Source organism: Camelus ferus, chromosome 1 (genome assembly GCF_009834535.1).
Source record: "Camelus ferus isolate YT-003-E chromosome 1, BCGSAC_Cfer_1.0, whole genome shotgun sequence".
NCBI lineage: Eukaryota > Metazoa > Chordata > Mammalia > Artiodactyla > Camelidae > Camelus > Camelus ferus.
Genome location: NC_045696.1, coordinates 107985006 through 108004584, shown reverse-complemented (window position 1 = coordinate 108004584; position 19579 = coordinate 107985006). Strand labels below are relative to the sequence as shown.

The 19579-nt window shown below is 41.4% G+C and overlaps 1 long non-coding RNA gene across 2 annotated transcripts; it reads right to left on the bottom strand.

The window, feature by feature from the left end:
- Positions 1-1855: 1855 nt before the first annotated feature.
- Positions 1856-16835, bottom strand: LOC106729359. Of its 2 annotated transcripts, XR_004322906.1 has the most exons (4): positions 15985-16835; positions 5514-5632; positions 5061-5165; positions 1856-4472 (listed from the first exon to the last, which is right to left on the bottom strand). It is a non-coding gene; the product is annotated as an uncharacterized LOC106729359 (long non-coding RNA). The 2 variants fall into 2 exon arrangements; XR_001365761.2 differs by lacking the exon at positions 15985-16835 and having other exon boundaries at positions 5514-6388.
- Positions 16836-19579: the final 2744 nt, after the last annotated feature.

The following is a 19579-nucleotide window of genomic DNA, read 5'->3' as shown; positions in this document are numbered from 1 at the left end:
TTCCCAATTTAAGATGAAAAGCTTTTAGTTATTTTCTTTAATGTTATGTTTAGCACAGTTGGACACACATTAGGTGTGGCTTCTCATTCATGGGTCTTTATTACATTGAGGTACATTCCCTCTGTATCCACTTTGTTAAAGCTTTTCACCAAAAATTAATGTTGAATTTTGTCAGATGCTTTTTCTACATCTATTGAGGTGATAATATAATTTTTATCCTTCATTTCCTTCATTTTGTTAATGCAATATATCACAATAATTGATTTGTGGATGTTGAACCATCCTTGCATCCCCAGAATAAATCTCATTTGACTGTGTTATATGATCCTTTTAATGTATTTTTGGATTCAATTTGCTAGTATTTTGTTAAGTATTTTGCATCTGTGTTTATCAAGGACGTTGGCCTGTAACTCCTTTTTTTGCAATGTCTATGTCCGGTTCTGGCATCAGGGTAGTGCTGGCTTTGTAAAATGTGTTCAGAAGTTTTTCTTCCTCTTAAATTTTTTGGAAATGTTTGAGAAGGATTAATTCTTTGAGTGTTTTGTTGAATTTGCCAGTGAAGTCATCTGGTCCTTGGCTTTTGTTTGTTGAACGATTCTTGATTACTGTTTCAACCTCTTTACTGGTAATCAGATCTTTTAAATTTCTTCATGATTCAATCTTGGAAAATTGTATGTTTCTAAAAATTTATTTACTGTCTAGGTTGTGCAATTGTTGACATATAATTGTTCGTAGTAGTCTCTTATGATCCTTTGCATTTCTGTGTTATCAGTTGTAACTTCTCTTTCATTTCCTATTTTATTTGAGTCCTCTCTCTCCCTTTTTTAGTTAATATAACTAAAAATTTGTCAATTTTTTTATATTTTCAAAGAATCAGTTTTTAGTTTCATTGATTTTTTTCTATTGTTTTCTATTTCACTTATTTCCACTGTAATCTTTATTATTTCCTTCCTTCTACTAATTTTGAGCTTCATTTGTTCTTCATTTCCTAGTTCTTTCAGGTGTAACGTTAGCTTGTTTATTTTGGATTTTTCTTGTTTCTTGAAGTAGCCCTGTATTTCTATGAACTTCCCTCCTAGAACCACTTCTGCTGCATCACTTAGATTTTGGTATGATATATTTCTGTTTTCATTTGTCTCTAGGTTTTTTTTTTATTTTCTCCTTTGATTTCTTTGATGATGCATTAGTTGTTCAGTAGTATGTTGTTTAATCTCCATATTTTGTGATTTTCTCATTTTTTTTCTTGTATTGATTTCTAGTTTAATATCATTGTAGTCAGAGAAAATGATTGATATGATTTCAGTCTTCTTGAATTTATTGAGAGATATATATAAAGTTTATCTGGTCTATTGTGTTATTTAAATTCAATGTTTCTTACTGATTTTTGTTCTTGAGGATCTATCCATCTGGTGTAAGTGGAGTGTTAAAGTCCCCTATGATTATGTAATGCTTTCAGTTTTTCCCTTTAAGTTCATTAATGTTTGCTTTATATATCTTAGTGCTCCTCTGTTAGGTGCATATACATTAAAAAAATGTTACATCTTCTTGCTGGATTGACATCTTTATCATTAAGTCTTTGTTAAAAGTCCATTTTGTCTGATATGAGTATAGCTAATCCACATGTCTCTTCATTTCCATTTGCGTGGAGTAACTTTTTCCATCCCTTCACTTTCAGACAGACAGGTGTGTTCCTTCTTCTGAAGTGAGTCTCTTGGAGGTGGCAAATAGATGAGTCTTGTTTGTTTTTTTTTTTATCCATTCATCTACTCTTTGTCTTTTAATTGGTGAATTTAGTTCATTTACGCTTAAAATAATTATTGATATGTATGTGCTCATTGCCATTTTGTTCATTGTTTTCTGGCTGTATTTGTAGTTCTTTTTTGTTCCTTTCTTCTTCTCTTTCTCTCTTCCTTTGTGTTTTGGTTATTTTCTTTAATGTTATGTTTAGATTACTTTCTCATTTGTGTGTGTGTACTTTCTATAAGTTCCTTGTGGTTACTGTGAGATTCACATATAACATTCTACATAAATAGTTACCTGTTTTAAGCTGGTCGTAACTAAATTTAAACACATTCCAAAGATTTATCATTTTACCCCTCCTCTGACTTTTATACTTTTGATGACACATTTTACATCCTTTTATTTTATGCATCCTTTAATTATTGTAATTTTAGTTAATTTTTCTACTGTTGTCTTTTAACTTTCATGCTTTCTTTATAAGCAATTGATCCACTACCTTAATTCTATATTTTCTCTTAGTCTTAATCATTTACAAATATTGCACTTAATTTCCCAAACAGCAAGCCTATACCCTCCATGTACTTCTTATTCCAAACATTGCTTTCAAAAAAAAAAAAAAATTTTTACTTGTCTTTAGCCTTTTTGCCCACAAGTTTCGGCTTGTTCTGAGATTTAGCCTTCCTGACGCTCTTCTCATGGGTATGACAGGCCTGGGCCAGCCAGTGGTTCCCATTGCACTTCATATCTGTGGGATTATATTTACCTCACTGTGTAAAAATGTTGAATACATTTTGCTTGTTTCCCTGATTCTGCACCTTTCTGACTAGATCTCAAAGCCTATGAACACTGCTTCTAACCCATTTACTGAAGGCTTCCACCTGAAAATTTCTCTGATTTCATATTCCTTTTGTGCTATAGTGGTTATCTTCCATGATGCTTGACTTCATGGTAGTATTAGACCAATTTCTCCCCACTCTGACCAATTTGGGGTGGAATCTCTCAATTAGGTAGGCGTTTCCTGTCAAACAAGTCTTCCCAGATTTAGTGCAAAGCACTCAGTAATCTCTGCCAGAAGCTTTGGTATCAAAAGCCACAATCTAGGAAACTAAAGCCTGCTACTTAATACCAATACTTCAATTTTCACTCCTCAAGTGGCGACTTTTACAATGGAGGGTGACATGAGTTATGACCCCTGCCCATCTTAACTCTTAGCCTACCATGTATTTTATAAGGGCCTTCAAAGCCGATAAAGATATATGTGGCAGGGTTCTTCTGCCTTACTCACCCCTTTATATATAAATCTGTAGGTGTGAGTACTGATCAATAGGACTGATACATACTGGTGGGTGTTGGCCACCTCCTGCCTGCCTACATGCTCCAGCATGACCGTTCACCCCTGCTGTCTGCATCAGGCCACAGAGCTACCCCAAAGGGAGTTGCTCACCAACCTCTATGACTCACCTCTTCCTCACTGGGTAGGATCAGCCTTGCTCGCTCCTGTTCCTGCTAGTGCATGGCCTGCTCTCTGACTACAGATAAGCGGGGGGCCTCCTTGGCCCCAGGTAGAGATGTTTCTCCTCCACCAACACCTCCACTGGATCACTGTTTTTCTCTCAAGCCACCTGAAACTGACTAAGCCCCCTCCTCTCTTAGGAAGCCTTTCTTTCTGTCTTCCTGCCTTCCATGTGTCTTCCCTACTGTCTAGGCACCCCCTCTGTGGGGGCTGGGGAGCCCCAGATGAAGCCTTTCACCCTCTTTGGAAGCAGGGAGAATCCGCTGTGCTTGCAGACGGCTTAGGCAGGAAGCTAAACGCAGTGTACTCTGCAACAATTCTCTCGGCCCTCAGACTTCCTGGGTCAAGAGTCCTTTCTGGCTCTCCCTGTAAAAATAAGTTTGTTCACCAGTTGATTCCCTAGAAAGCCCATTCATAGTTCTCTTAAGAAAATAGCTCTTAAATCAGTTTCATCGGCATAAATCAGCTGCCTCTCACTGTTAATAATCATTAACTCTAGCAAGTGCTCAACTTTAAATGTTTAAGAAGTAACAAACTCAAAACACAAGGACAGCTTAAATGCACAATGGTAATGATTTTCCTTCCACGTCTTCCCAGCCAGGCTTATTTCCTGGCTCTCCTATAACCAGGCACTCAGTAGGGGTTTTTGAAATACTCCCACCCTCACCTAACTCATGTCTCTTCCTTTCATGGCCTCAAGCCTCATCTCTGTAGCTACGGAACTGTTGATATAGAGGGGACCTTGGAGACAATCTCGTCAGTCCTATTTTTTTATCTGTAGCAGGTTTAGTTTTTCACTCACAGACTAGGATGTGAAAATGTGACTTTACTACCTTATAACTGAACTTAGTTCTTAAGTTCTCATTCCTATTCAGTCTTGCCAGTGCGGAATAACTAGTCACTTTCATGGTTTAATCCCCCCTCAGGTCTTTTTGGATTAATAGTTAACCAGTTAAGGATTCTCTCTCTGTTCTCCTCCCCCCGCCACCCACAATCTAAGTTCAGGTGGGGTGTGAGGTGCAGTTTATGTTCCATCCTGACAGCAGGAATGAGGAAGCAGACTGCCAACTGGGTCCACAATCCTCTCCCCGTGTGAGTCTCTGCTGAGACAGCCAGCTCCTTGCTACATCCTTATTGCCAGGCACTGGGGTCCACTGTTGCTGCCAAGGGTCCTTTAAGGCCTCCAGTTACCAAATTCAATCAGCTGCATTCTCCTCACCTAGGAATGCCAGATTTAGCAAATAAAAATAAAGGATGCTCAGTTAAATTCGAATTTCAGGTAAACAACGAATGATTTTTTTTTTTTTTTTTTTTTTGGTCATCTAATCAACCATTAGCCTTCTCTCAGTACTTTCTCCTGGAAGCAGAAGAGGGGGGAACAAGATGCCCAGGTCTCCTCCAGGAAGGCTTATCCTCCTTCTATGTGGGTAGAAGGAAGAGCCAGAGAGAAAGCTACTCCTACGTGTATGACATTCAAACACCCTTCCTCCTCCAGGAAGCAAGAGCCCAGTATACACCCTGGAATCCAGCCAAATTAGAAGCCCCTTTTCATGTTTAATAAGGACAGAGTTTCAGTTTGAGATGATGGAAAAATTCCAGAGATGGGTAGTGGTGATGTTTGCATCACAACACAAATGTACTTAATGCCACTGAATCAGACACTGAAAGTTGTTACAATGGTAAAATTTTATGTTGTGTATGCTTTACCACGTGTTTTTAAAATCCCCCTTCATGGAGGGAAAGGAGGTAAGGAAAGGACAAAGACTGCCTTCCCAAATTATGGATTAAAAAGCAGGGATATACTCACCCCCTTGATCTTCCAACGCTGCCCTCCTCTGTGCTTTGCTTCCTCCTCAGGCTGGAGGCAAGGTGGCTGCAGACAGTCTGGCCTCACAACTGTGAGTAACAAACGCTGTAGGAAGGGAAAGCCAACGGCTGCTAGGACCTCTCCTGGAAATTAAGTCCTTCCCCAGAAGTCACGGTAAACCTCATTGACTCAAATTGGGTCACGTGTGCATTCATCACCCAAGTCCTGGCAAAGGGGATGAGAGTCCCATTGGGCCAATCAGGCCCAGCCCTGGAACTGAGGGAGGGTCAGCTTCCTTGAGGGAGTTGTCTGTGGGGGCTGGGGGAGGAGAGATGGATGCCTAAATAAAGGTGGGCCGGCAAGGAAGGGGGAATGGGGAAAAGGATGGATGGACAATTCAGCGTCTAGTACATAGGGTGTGAATAGAGCAGGACTACACTGTCTCGCACTTACAAGGGTGTCCCAGGGTCCTCAGGAGAGACGCCAAGAGGCAGAAGCCAAGTACTCCATAATGTGCCACTTCCCGTGTCCACACTCCGTCCTCTCCACAAAGTAAAAGTCTTGAGTAAATTCTATTGAAGTAATCGATGTAAGCTGTTCGTGGCTGACTCCTCAGATGTTTCCAGTGTCCCACCCTGCTCACTATACCCCATCCCTTCCCCAGCCACCACAGGGCCCTTTGTACTCAGGGACCCTTGTGGTCTCTGATGACCCCCCCCCCCGTGGGAGTGATGCCTTCTGTGTCTCAAACAAGAACATCTATTAGGCCAATGCGGCTAGTAAAATAAAGGAAGTCCTTTTAAACTCTAATAACATCAACACACCACTGGATTGATTGGATGGTCACTAAACACTTGAAATGAAGCATGAGACAAAATTACATGGATTTGAGAGAGAGTTCAAATGAATGCAGGAAACCAAAATGTTATGATCCACTAAGAAGCAGAAGGATAAACTGGAAGATGGAGGTAGAAGTGAGTATAGACTGTTTTTTCAGGGCTGGGGGCCCACAGTGAAAGAAGTTTTATAAGAAGTTTTGAAAAGCCAGAGAAAATTGTACAAGTGCATCTAATCCAACAGAGATTCTTTCTAAAATAAGAAGTGAAAAACTTGGCTTCCCAAAGGGAAGGATAGAGCCTTTCTAATAATATTTGAGTTTAAGTTCACAGGTGCAGAAATGGAAGGGGGTCTGGAAAAGTTGGTTAAAATTGACATGCTGTGCAACAAACAAAACAGATGTGAAGTTAGGCAAAGCATTCTCTGACATAAATCATAGCAATGTTTTCCTAGGTCTGTCTCCCAAGGCAATAGAAATGAAAGCAAAAATAAACCAATGGGACCTAATCAAACTTACAAGCTTTTGCACAGCAAAGGAAACCATAAACAAAATGAAAAGACAACCTATGGACTGAAAGAAAATACTTGCAAATGATGAAACCAACAGGGCTTAATTTCCAGAATATACAAACAGCTCATACAACTCAATAACATAAAAAACAAACAACCCAATCAAAAAATAGGCAGAAGACCTAAATAGACATTTCTCCAAAGAAGACATACATATGAATAACAGGCACATGAAAAAATGCTCAAGATCACTAATTACCAGAAAAATGCAAATCAAAACTACAGTGAGATTATCACCTCACATGGTCAGAATGGCCATTGTTAAAAAGTCCACAAACAATAAACACTGGAGAGGGTGTGGAGAAAAAGGAACCCTCCTACATTGCTGATGGGAATGTAAATTGGTGCAGCCACTGTGTAGAACAATATAGAGGTCTCTTTAAAAACTAAAAACAGAGTTACCATATGATCCAGCAATCCCACTCCTGGGCATGTATCTAGAGAAAACTCTAATTCAAAAAGATACATGCATTCCAATGTGCGTAGCAACATTATTTACAATAGTCAAGACATAGAAGCAACCTACATGTCCACCAACAGATGAATGGATAAAGAAGTTGTGGTATATTTATACAATGGAATATTACTCAGCCATAAAAAATAATAAAATAATGCCATTTGCAGCAACATGGATGGACCTAGAAAATATCATACTAAGTGAAGTAAGACAAAGACAAATATCATATAATATCATTCATATGTGGACTCTAAAAAATGATACAAATGAACTTATTCACAAATCAGAAACAGATTCAAGGACATAGAAAACAAACTTATGGTTACCAGGGAGAAAAGTAGGGGAGGAATAAATTAGGAATTTGGGATTTGAAGATACTAACTACGTATGTAAAATGTATAAATAACAAGGCCCTACTGTATAGTACTGGAAATATTTTCAATATCTTACAATAACCTGTAATGAACAAGAGTATGTATATATGTGTTTAACTGAATCACTATGCTGTATACCAGAAACTAACACAACATTGTAAATCAACTATCCTTCAAATAAAAAAATAGGGGTGAAAAACAGCTGTGGGGTAACATTTGTCTGAGGACTTTGTGCCCTACTTCCTCCAGTAAATATGCCACATATCATTAGAATACATTTTTTTTAATGTTGGGATTTTTATTTAAGATTTTTATTGGAGATAGTGGGGATTGAACCCAGGATGTAGTGCATGCTAAGCTTGTGCTCTACCACTTGAGCTATACCCTCCCCGCTAGAATCCTTTTTTAATGTTAAAATTCTATAACTTTTAGACAGTATGTCTATGACATGATGTGTACTTATTTGCTTGGTAAATTGTGTTAATCGCTTATACAACAAACATTTCCTAAGCACCTACTATGTACCAGGAACTGCCTTGATATGTGTGCTCATTTTTAAATATGATATTACAAACATTTAAGAACCATCTGAAGAAAGAATGTTTTCTCCACCCACACACACTCACTAAATATGTTCATACTGATGTATTGTGATTAGTTCTACCTGCTTGTTTCTTTAATTGTTTACTGAAAAATTGAACATCAAATTGTTTCCAAATTAATTTCAAGGTTTGTAGCAAAATTAAAGCTTTTATAGACATGTAAGCAGTACCTCAGGGCAATTGTAAAATAATAAGCAAATACACTAAACTAGGAAAAGAATATGGTATTTTTAATTGAGTGTTATCTTTCATTATTAAATATAAGGAGAGGATAAATAATTTAAAAATTCTCATATCAGTCACTTTTATTTATGAAAAAAACTATTGTGATAATCTTCAGTTCTGTCAATTGATCAGTTTGATAAGCTGGTGTTATGATATATTATTACTTGTACTAAGAATTTCTTTGCAAACAATATAAGCCAATTTCCGTGTGCTATCTGATCTGTACTTAGAAATTTGCCACATTTTACTGTGCTTTGTGACCTTTTATAAATCGAATTTTTCATTTTCAAATTTAATCAATTTGAATTATTTATGGTTATAATTGTGTTGAGTAAGAAAGTGATTGAAGTTAAGATTTTGAAAAGTTGGCCATAAATTGAGCAACATTAATTTTAAATGGAACTATTCCATCGTGGATTTTATTATTCAGCTGTATGAATAGGACTGATAGAAATTAGCCCTGGTGAGCGTAATCATTTTTATTTAATTACATTTTGCCTTTTCGATACACAATGGCCACTGCTATTTAAATATAATACACCTATAAAAATACTATTCTCTGGATGGCTCTGGGTGCAATCTTGCAATCTTTATGCAATATCAAGCCAAGGAAAACAACGTGGAGTATTTAATGCATGGAGTTTGGATGGATACCTGCCAACCAGAATAAAATTATGCTTATGGGGTTCTTGTTGGCAACAAAAGCTGCCGTACCTACAGCTTTAAATGTAGCTCTGGGATATAGCACTGGTGTCTGGGAGCACAATTTAGCAGGAATCAGAACACTGGGAGCAAGAGCTCAGTATCCTTGGAGTAGAGAAAATTGCGATCTGACAGACTCTGTGGTTGGATTACTTAAGGATTCAGTTTTATCCTTATTTTGACATGTGGTTAGTCAGTGATGAAAGGAGATCAACAAAGATCTGTTGGATATAAAAGGTCTAGACTTTCCATCATACACTGCCTTGGCTAAATGTGACCAAGAATTCAATCCAGCAACACAGATCTGGGGTCCAACCTTCCTACTTGCCCATTCTTGATGATTCTAGACCCAATTTGGACTATGTGTTTAGATAAATTTCATTTTCATCTTTCCCCATTAATATATTTTTTCCCCTCCTATTCTCCATGTCTCTCAAATCGCCCTCTTCTGCCCTACTCCCCTGATTATTTCTGATTCAGTTGGAAAGTTACCTTCTCTCAGTTAAGATTTCATTGGCAGTGGGGTGTAGTAGAAAGAACACAGACTCTGAGGTGGGATGGTATAGCTCAAGTGGTAGAGCACATGCTTAGCATGCTTGAGGCTCAGGGTTCAATCCCCAGTACCTCCATTAAAAAATAATAATACATAAATAAGCCTAATTACCTCCCCCCACCAAAAAAAAAAAAAAAAGATACAGACTTTGGCGTCTTATCATTAGCAATTCCTGGATTTGGGTTTCATTCTGTCCCACTTGATTGTGGGCAAGTTACCTGACTTCCTAATTTCCTCATTAACAAAATGGAGATAAGTAACAATAGTAGTATTGGGGGATGATAATATGGAATAAAGGACACCCCATACTCCAGTAGCACTAGCTGTCACCCCACCACCTAGTATCATGCTCACTGTGCCACCATGTTGAGACAGAGAAACTTCTCCAAGTTTGTTGCTTGCTTCATAAGTTTGCTTATGGTGATTTTTGATGCACAGTCTTTTTGAGTGTAAAAAATGAAACAAGAAAAAAATAAGATAAATATTGTATGGAAATCAGAATTAAGAAGTCTTTTCAAAAAACAAAATGAAGAAAAACAAAAAGAAGTCTTTTCAAGTCGTGAAAGCGTTGGAAGAAACAATAAGGAAATTTCTGGCTATTTTCACTGTGTCTTTTTCCGGATAAATGTTATAATGATTTTGCTGTCCTCTCCCCTAAAAATCCCATTAATTCTTTGACTAAGATCTTGTTAAACTTAAGTAGCCCTATGATCCAAATGGAACCTGAGGCCTTTGTCAGGAAAGGAAAGGTTTTTCCAGAAACCCCTAGCAAATGTCTGCTTACATAGCATTACCCCAAACTGTCACACTCATGACTACCCTCCCCTGAAAAGGAGGCTACAAAATGATGTTTAGCTTCCAGCCTTTGGAATGGAAGTGGGAGAAGGCTGATGAGAAAGGATATTGAGTGAGCCCACCTGCAGGGTCTGCCACAAAGTCACATGGAAGAGGGACCAGAGGCAGAAGCTGCAGGAGCTGTTTCCGTGAGCACCTGTGCAAGACTGGTCACAGGAACGTCACTGTGGGATCCAGGCAACACGGTGCACTCTGCTGAGAAGGCCACTCTGCCCTCCTTGCTGCAGGCCGCCTTGCAGCTTGAACACTCTGAGGGCCGGGAACAACCACTAAGGAGAGTGTGCCTTGCAGATCAAAGAGTGTGGAGAAGCCAGCAGAGCTGTGCTCTTGTAAGGGGCCTCTCTCAAATGCCTGTGAGTATTGCCTCTTTGGGCAAATGTTGTTGGTTGCCTACCGAACAGCATGTCCCCTTCTTCATAGCTAACAGGACCACAGTTTTGTTCCGCCAGCCATGTTCCCAGCATCCATGATTGAGTCATGCTTGGTCTAGGTCCATCATGGCAGTTGCAGTCCCCCTTGGCCAGTGATCGGTCTAGAATGGCAGGCAACGTGATCCAGCTCTGGGTGATGAGGGGAAGGGGAAGGCTGCTGGGGGTGGTTCTAGAAAACGTCTTGTCTGATAAAAAGACACAGCCCTGTGAAAAGAAATTCCTCTTGCCCCTGCCCCTTCTCCCTGCCCTGAACATGGTTATGTGTGGACATTATGCTTGGAGCTGTGATTCTTCCAACAAAAGCAATTTTCCCAGCTTGGCAAAAAATGAAAACCTAGAAAAAGCCTAGGTCCTTGGTGATTTTGTTGAGTGAGCCAATGCTTACTCATACCTGGAACTGCCTACCCATGGTCCAATGATGGGAGATGATGAAACATCTTTATTATTTAAACCACTGTTGGTGAAGTTGTTTTATTACTTGCAGCTGAAAGCATTTCTAAATGATAGCGTCCTTAAAAAAAAAAAAAAAAAAAAGGAGATCAAGCAGAGCATTGTAAGAAGATGTCAGTAGAAGTTAGTAAGGTGGCAAAATCTGGGTAAGACTAAGGACGTGGCCTCTGTCCAGTACACACAGACAGTGGAGCCTAGAGACAGTCAAGTAATATCTAAAAAGTAATTTGAGAAGTAACATTTTTATATGATAAAATTTTCCTTCTCTGGAAAATAATGTATTTCTCAATTATTTAAATCTCTTCTATCTCTAAGTTTTAGATTTTTGTCATATGTGCCCCACCTATTTCTTGTTAGGTTTATTCCTAGATATTTTATGTTTGGGGCTGTTGTCTCTCTCAAGATGTTAAGGTTCCCTAGGGATCTGTGTTCTGCCTCTTTTCACCCCACAACTGCCTGAAGGATACCGCCTTTCCTGCCCTTTCCCCAACTCCTACTTCAAGCTACTCTTTCTCCATTCTGAGCAAATACACTTAACCTCCTAGGTACATAGACTTTTGCCTGGATTGCTTTCTGGAGGTCATCCAACCCTGACTGACAGGAAGAGGTAACATTTGGAATCCAGTGAGCTTGAGGTTAAAACATGTCATGTCAGCAATTGCTAAACAACAGTACATCAGAGTAGGTCAAGAATTTGTGAAATGTTTGTGCCAAGTGAAATGTCAAAGCACAAAGTGTGTGAAGGAAAAAAAAAATCTCTGTGCCAGTCAAAATGTCATTCTGTCTTGCAGCAAGTAATTTATTCCTTTCTGTCTTTATCGCTGTTCTTGTTTCACACATATTAATGTTGCCTCTAAATAACTGAAATTCATAGCAGCATTATCCGTGGTTAAGGGTAAAAACTAAAGAGCTAATTCAGAATCACTCAGTTAATTTGGGCTTGTTTTGCAAATGGAATCTGTTAACGCAACCTCAAAAATAAGCCCTTACCTGATTGTCCAAAGCATTTGCACTGCAGTCGTTATTTGTTCTGTTAATTTCTATCACGTGAAAAGAAGGTGCAGAAGATAGTAGAGAATAAACGTTTTTGAAATGCTGTATCTGAGGAACTGCAAGCAAGATGAAAATGCTAGAGATAGGATCACTAGAGCCAAGTAGCCCTCAACAAATGGAATGTCAGTGGCTTGTAGAGTTGATTGTGAAGCAAAACTCCATAATGTTCGTCACCATTTTCCCACTGCTTCTCATTTCTAGATTGGCAGAGCTTCCCAGCACATGGGTCCTCTCCACGCCATTTGCTTTCTCTGAGAGCAGCTTTCTGTTGCACAGTCACGGCCAAACAGTGGGGAACTGGTCTTGCTCTTGATGCTACAGCTGCCTGGTTAATAAACCAAAATGCTTCTCTGTGGGTGGCAGGGCCGGCACTGGTGAGGCAGTCGAGGTATCCGGAGCACCTCGTTCAGGAAGCCCTTGTCCTCAGGTGCCCCCTCTGCACTTACGTGGCCCTGGGAGTGAGAGCCGCCTTAAACGTTGCACCCTAGGCATCTCACTTGTCTCACCCTGTCCTGGCTCTGCTGGGCCTCACTGCTGCCCTTGGAACTGAAGAGGAGGACTTGGAAGTAAAGAAGAGCTCTATAAATCTCTGACAAGGATTAATGGATTTCCTCCCAATTATATTAACTCCACATATTAGAAATTTAACAATATGAATTGGAAGAGTAATAAGAAGCATGTGTTGCTAAAATGAGAGAAACCTCTCAAAAAGGATTCCAATTAATGGGTCAGAATGGGCTCACAGATGTGAAAGGACCATGTGGGACCACCATGTTCCAGAGTTTGGGCCTCAAGTTTTCAGACTTGGAACTCAACTTTTAGCAGCAGGGAGAGAGATGGTCTAACTAAAGAAAATTGGCAAGAGAATTACAAATAATCCAGAATCCTTATTTATTAAGTTAGAGTTGTAAATATTTTCCAGGGATAATATCCTCTTGTTCAATGTTTAGGCCACCCCTCCCTGGAGTCAGGGGACATGGAACAAAGTATGAGTCATCAGATGGCTGCAGACAAGCTCAGAAAGAGAACAAAGGGTCGGGGTGTCAACGACCGGGATGTTTCATCTAGGGGAGAAGTCCCGCCTCACCCCAGAACACTCTGTGATTCCATCACTTATCAGATATAAATTGTGCTCCTACCACGTGCTCAGCAAACCTTGTCAGCTCTACCTTCAAAACAAATTCTAAATCCAGTACTTCCTGCTACCTCCACAGTAACCATCTAACTCAAGGACCATCTTCTTGCACCTGGATTAATGGAATAGGCCCCCAACTGCTCTCCCAGTTTCCACTCTCTGTCACAGTCCATCCTTCACCTGGCTGTCAGACCGATCCTTTTAAAATATAAATCAGATCACGATGTACCTCTGCTCAAAACCCTCCATTGCCTTCCTATCTGTTAGAATAAAAGCCCACATGTCTTTCTTGGGCTGCTAGGACTACGTGCTCTCTCTCCAATCTTGTTTCCCCCCACTATCCTCCTTACTCACTGTACTCTACAGATTCTTTAAGCTGCTCCTAGGACATCCTAAGAATGCTCTTGTCTTAGGACCCCTGGCACATTCCTCCCCTGCTTGAATAATTTATTCCCAGATATCTGCACTGTGCACCATGTTTAATGCTTAAATATCTATGCTTACCTGGCACCCTACATGAAACAGCATCCTGCCACCCTATTATGTCCCCTCACCCAGACAAGTTTTCTGTCTGCCTCCAGTAGAAGGTAAGCTCCATGAAACTTTTTGTTCACTGCTCTATCCCTAGCACCTAGAACATTGCCTGGAGTGTGGTAAGTGTGCAAAGAGATTTGCCAAATAAGGCTGAATACACCCGGGTCGTGTAAAAATTCTAGTCACTAGAGGGGAGTATTCTTTGGTGACTTGGGACTTTTCTCTGGCCTGGCTGAGATAGCCTTTCAGGTTTCTTGAGCTCCCTTTGCTTTCTGATGGACTAGATGAGGTATGTAAGAGAAAAAGAGGGACCAAGGAGAAACTGAAATTTTTAGTGTGTGCAAGTGATGGAGTTCCGTTAAATGGAGTTCCATTTGTTGAGTCAGGGATAACTATGGGAGGAGCAGATTTGGGGATTGGGGCTGAAAATCAACAGTTCATTTTTGAACATACTAAGTTTAAGATGCCTAATGAGTTCCCCTTGGAGATGTCAAGAAGGCAGTTAGATATGGGTCTGTAGGTCAGGGGAGAGGTCCAGGCTGGGCAGACAAATTTGACAGCACATGGAAGGTGTTTAAAGCCATGGATCTGTGTCCCTCCCCTGGGAATGAGTGTAGACAGAGAAGAGTGGAGTTCTGAGGACCAAACCCGGGGACACTCTGACATTTCGAACTCAAGGGGATGAGAAAACGCCAAAGTAAAGTGAGCTGAGAAAAGAGGTAGCAGCTGAAGAAAGATAGGGGTCTAGGAAGGATTTTTATATATGAGAAGCATTAAGGTGTATTTGATGCAATGGAAATGATCCAGTGAAAGGGGGAAAAGGAAAGATGCAGGAGAGAAGGATTCTAGATGCAGGAGAGTGCAATTCTAGAGGAGAAAAGAGGGGCAGGATCCAGGGCAGAGGTGGTGAGGTTGACTCACCCATCACAGCAGGAGGAAAGGCAGAGTCCACGTGCACCAGTACCAGAAGGAGGGGTAGATATAGTGATAGGAGCTTGTGGACATTCTTTTCTGGCTGCTTCTATTTCCCTGGTGAGATAATGGACTAGAGGAATCGGGGCTATTCGAGACTCATAAGGAATCAGATGTTCAGAGGAACGTATTGGGTAGGGGTGAAGGAGTACGGTGTTTGAAATTGTAGGGTCTGGGGTGGGGAGTGAAATTGTTGAAATGCTTTATTTGGGGGTCTGGCCGTGGGAGTGGTGATTGAGGTGGAAATGGAGACAAGGCCACATATGGTTCTGGCCAGGGTATTGGATGAACAGTCTGTCCTGTTAGAACCTGGGGCTGACACGTGTGTGAGCAACCACATTAGCTACTATTCCCTGAGCAACTCCTGTGTCCCAAACAATCTGTGACAATTTAAGACAATTCCCTCCTTTCATCCTCACAACAACCCTACAACAACCCCAAGAATCAGAGATCGTTAGCCTCCAATTATGTCGTCTGTATCCCAGGTGAAAAAAACAAACAAACAAAAAAAAGTAAGCTCACAAAGGTTCATTAACTAGCTTGCGGTAAGACAGCAATGGGGATACAGGATTCAGATTCAGGTCTTCTAACCCCAAAGCCAAGTTCTTTCCCTTGGCCTGCATTCTGCTTTGTAATAATTCTACGAGAGAGTAGAGGAGCTCTCTCTCTCAGTCCCAAATGAGAAAAAGAACAGATGCAAATGGGTGTTGTCACTATTAACCATCTGGATCCAAACTATCCAATAGAACTTTCTGCAATAAAGGAAATGTTCTATATCTGTGCCTTCCAAGTCGGTAGCCATTAGCCACAGAGGCATGGTGAACACTTAAAATATAACTAGTACAACCAAGGAATCGAACTTTAAATTTTATTTAATTTCAATTCATGTACATTTCAGTTTAAGCCATCTAGGGCTAGTGACTACTGTATTGGACTGCACAGATCTAGATTACAGAGCAAAAAGCCAAACCACCTCCCCACTTTGAGCATAGTGACCAGACTGCCCACATAGCCATGCCATGAAGGCCACTGCTTAGTCAGCTCCTCCTGAGAAAGGAGAGTCTTCACTCCCCACACCTTTTGAACAGAAACACAGAAACCCCATGTAATCATTTTCTATTTCTGCAACAAATTTCCACCAACTTTGAAGGTTAAACCAACATATTTGTCTCACAGTTTCTGTAGGTCAGAAGTCAGCATGCGGCATAGGTCCACTGGGTTCTCTGATTAGTCTGACAAGGCCTAAGTCAAATCGGCAAGTCTGCATTCCTTTCTGGAGGTTCTGGGGAAGAATCCACTTCCAAACTCATTCAGGTTGTCAGCAGGGTTCAGGTCCTTGCAGTTGTAGGACTAAGGTCTCTGTTTCCCTGATGATTGTCAACTGGGGGGCTGCTTTAGCTTCAAAAGGCCTCTCCCTGGTCCTTGCACATGGCCCCTCTATCTCAGAGCCAGCAACGGCACACTGAATCCTTCTCATGCCTGGAATCTCTCTGCCTTTCTCTTCTGCCCTTAGCTTTTAATGGCTCACATAACTACATTGGACCCACTCAGATAATATCCCTATTTTAAGGCCAACTGATTAGTAACCTTAATTACCTGTGCAAAGTCTCTTTTGCCAATTAATATAGCATAACCTCAGGAATAATATCAGAGTGCAAAAATCTTGGATCCAAAATTCTACCTATCACAACCAGATAGTAGTGGATGGAGAAACCAGTGAGGCAATAGCTGGAAATTACTTATGGCTTTCTTGAGTAGAAAATAAAAAAGACTTCTTGAAAAAAAATAATTTCAAGAACCCTCTTTTTACTATTTTCTGTCTCTCAGAATCCTGAGGCATTTGTCTCACTTCATTGTTACAAGAAACTGGCAAAGTGGTGGCCATCGTGATCTCTGTCAAGGATCCCCAAACCTTTCAGGTTACAGTCCTTGAAGGGTCTTAGTCTTCAGAATAGCTTCCAGCCGAGAAAAGACAATTGTTCCCACCTTGGAGGTCCTTTCCCATCGTAGCAGTAACTACCAGCAATTTCCAGCACTCTTTCTGGGTTAGCCAGTGCTGAGTTAGATATTAAGTCCTGATAAGGACAACCTGGCCTGGAGGCTGTTAATTAATGAACAACTTTGTGTGCAAACTAAGCTACTCAGCTTCAGTTAGCAAATTCCAGTAAGAAAATGAAGTGAATGGAAAAATACTTCCTTCCAGTTAGGTGAAAAGAGACACTGAGCTTTCAAGCCCTAAACAAAGGGCTGCTTTGTGTCTGTCCTCCCAGAGAGAAAGGAGGAAGATATCTGAGCTAGGAGTTCAGAGAAAGAGAGAGAGCAGAGGGAGGTTCTGTTACCCAAAGGGAGTGAATGAAGGACAAGCTGATGCATTTTTCAAGAACAAGCACACAGGTGGTCTGGGAAGTCCCCTTGAGAAAAGTCACTCAGGGGGTCACAATGTTGAGAACGTGTGAGAACCAAGCCCTGGTTGAGAAGGTCACGGGAGCAGCCAAAGCTGGCTACTTACCTCTCCTCTGCCCATCATGTCAGGAACCACTTAAAATGTACCTGTAGGTTCAGCCCCATTGCAGATGCTGGGAGCGAGCTGTCTTTCAACAGAAGCAATAAAAACAGATGTGCAAGGAAAATCTTCTATCCAGTTTGCTCCAGAATTCCTCTTAGAGAAGGAACTATCTTTGTGGGGGGGGGGGGGGGTATAGCTCAAGTGGTAGAGCACATACATGCTTAGCAGGAGGTCCTGGGTTCAATCCCCAGTACCTCCTCTTAAAATTAACCAAATTACCTCCCTCCCCTGCCAAGATAAAATAATTAAATAATGCAATAGTAAATAAAATATATGTTCTTTGAAAAAGAAGAAGGAACTATCTTGTTTAGGAAAATACCTGGAGAAGCCAAGTGGGAGTAGAGGGTGAGTCCTGGGACAGGGGTTGTCAGGAGTTACCAGGAAACAGATAAATCTCTCTGCTTTAAAAAATGCAGAGGAACTTGGAGTGAGATAGAGTGAAAGAGGAAAGAGATGGGGGAGAGAGGCAAGGAGAAAAAGAATTAGGCAACATGGTGGAAGTCTGGAATCTGGGAGCTGGCAAAAATAACCAAGGGGATTTTTTAAAACAGGCCTATCTGCTATTAACTCTGTATCATCCACTGTCTAGTGCTCATCTGTGGCCCCCACCAGCAGGAGCTCTACAACATGCTGCTAACTTCTGCCAGCGGTGCTCTAGGAGGAAACCAGGGAGAAGGAGTTAGGTCCTGTGATTGGGTCCCCTTAGGGGTGAAGAAGAACTCAGCCCAAGTTGGGAATCACAGCAGGAGGGGCTGTGCACAAGCCTGAGGAGGGCACTGTACTTTCCTGAGGATCGGAGCCAGTCCTGATAGCTACTGAGGGCAGGGTGACCAGGGGGACTACAGCTGACATCCGAGTTACAGAAAGGTTAGATCAGCCACTCACTGATTCAGCACTGCACTCATCTTGCTGCTTTTCCTGTCTTAATTTAGTGTCAGTTTTCCCAAAAACCTGAGTTTACAGTTTTTCCCTCTTGGATCAAGTTCTCAGCTTCTTATCTAGGGTGAGGTGTGGTCACCCTAGCAATGGGAAGTGGTGTTGCGAAGACTCACTGTCATCATGATTAAGATTCTTGGGGGCAGCTTTATCTTCTGGTCACTCGGTCAAGTTGGGTTAGCCAGGAATTTAGGTGTTGATTTCTTACCTCTTTTAAACTTGAAGACTATGGCTGAGGCCCAGTGCTTCCAGGGGGACACAAGGGATGAGGGAGTGTCACCAACATGAGGAGAGGCTTAGCTGATTTACCAGGAGCCAAGATTAGAGGCACTTCCCCAGAAGGCCTGGGAGCATGTATTGTTCCGTTCCTTTGATTCAGGTCTAACAATTCCACCCTCTTGAACAGAGGCTGGTTCATGCTGAAACACAAACAAACTTACAGTCATGTTGCAACACTTTGGTGCCCTGGGCAGAGGCCTCTCATTGCTGACAAGACCATAAGAGTAGGCAACACCTAGCCTCAGACGCTACCCGGCACCCTCTCTGCATGGGCTTAGAAACCTCTTATGCCAGAGGCCCAAACAGACCCTCCAGACTAGTTAATTCTGCTTTACCTACCTCCCCTCTACTGGCAAGCTTTGCTTCCACCCTGAGTACTAAGCCCCTCTAATGGCCTGGCTTTTCCTGTTACTATTACCTCCATCCTCCCCTTGGCTCATCCTCTTACCATTCCCTCCCCCACAACCCAATGGTTTCTACCCACCCTCTGGGGTCCGTATCCACTCGCCAACTCCCTTCTCTGCAATACAAGACTTTCCTCTGGCTCTTTTTCCCTCCTGCCCTAACTGAAACACAGACTTGTTGAAGGATACAGGCTTTCCTGCAGCTCCCCAGGAGTAAGGGTATTCATTCTTCCATTCTTCACACACCCCATGGCTTTTTGGGAAAAGGAATATATTTATTCTTCTGGCTCCATTTTACTATATCCAAACACTTATTCTTCACTGAGTTGTAGAAACTCTCTACCCTTCATTGTGCCCATCAATCATGGTCATCAAGCCTTTTCTTGGTCACTCACTCCACATTCACTGGACCTCAGTCTAACTCTCTTCCCCTTGTCTTGCCAAGGCTACAGGTGACTTTCTCTTGCTCTCCACTTCACCAGCCACTCCTGTGGCTTCACCCTGAACAAAACCACTACCCAGAGCTATTTCAGTTTTGCCAACCTAAATCCTAATATCCCACCAAAACCCACAATCAGTCCATT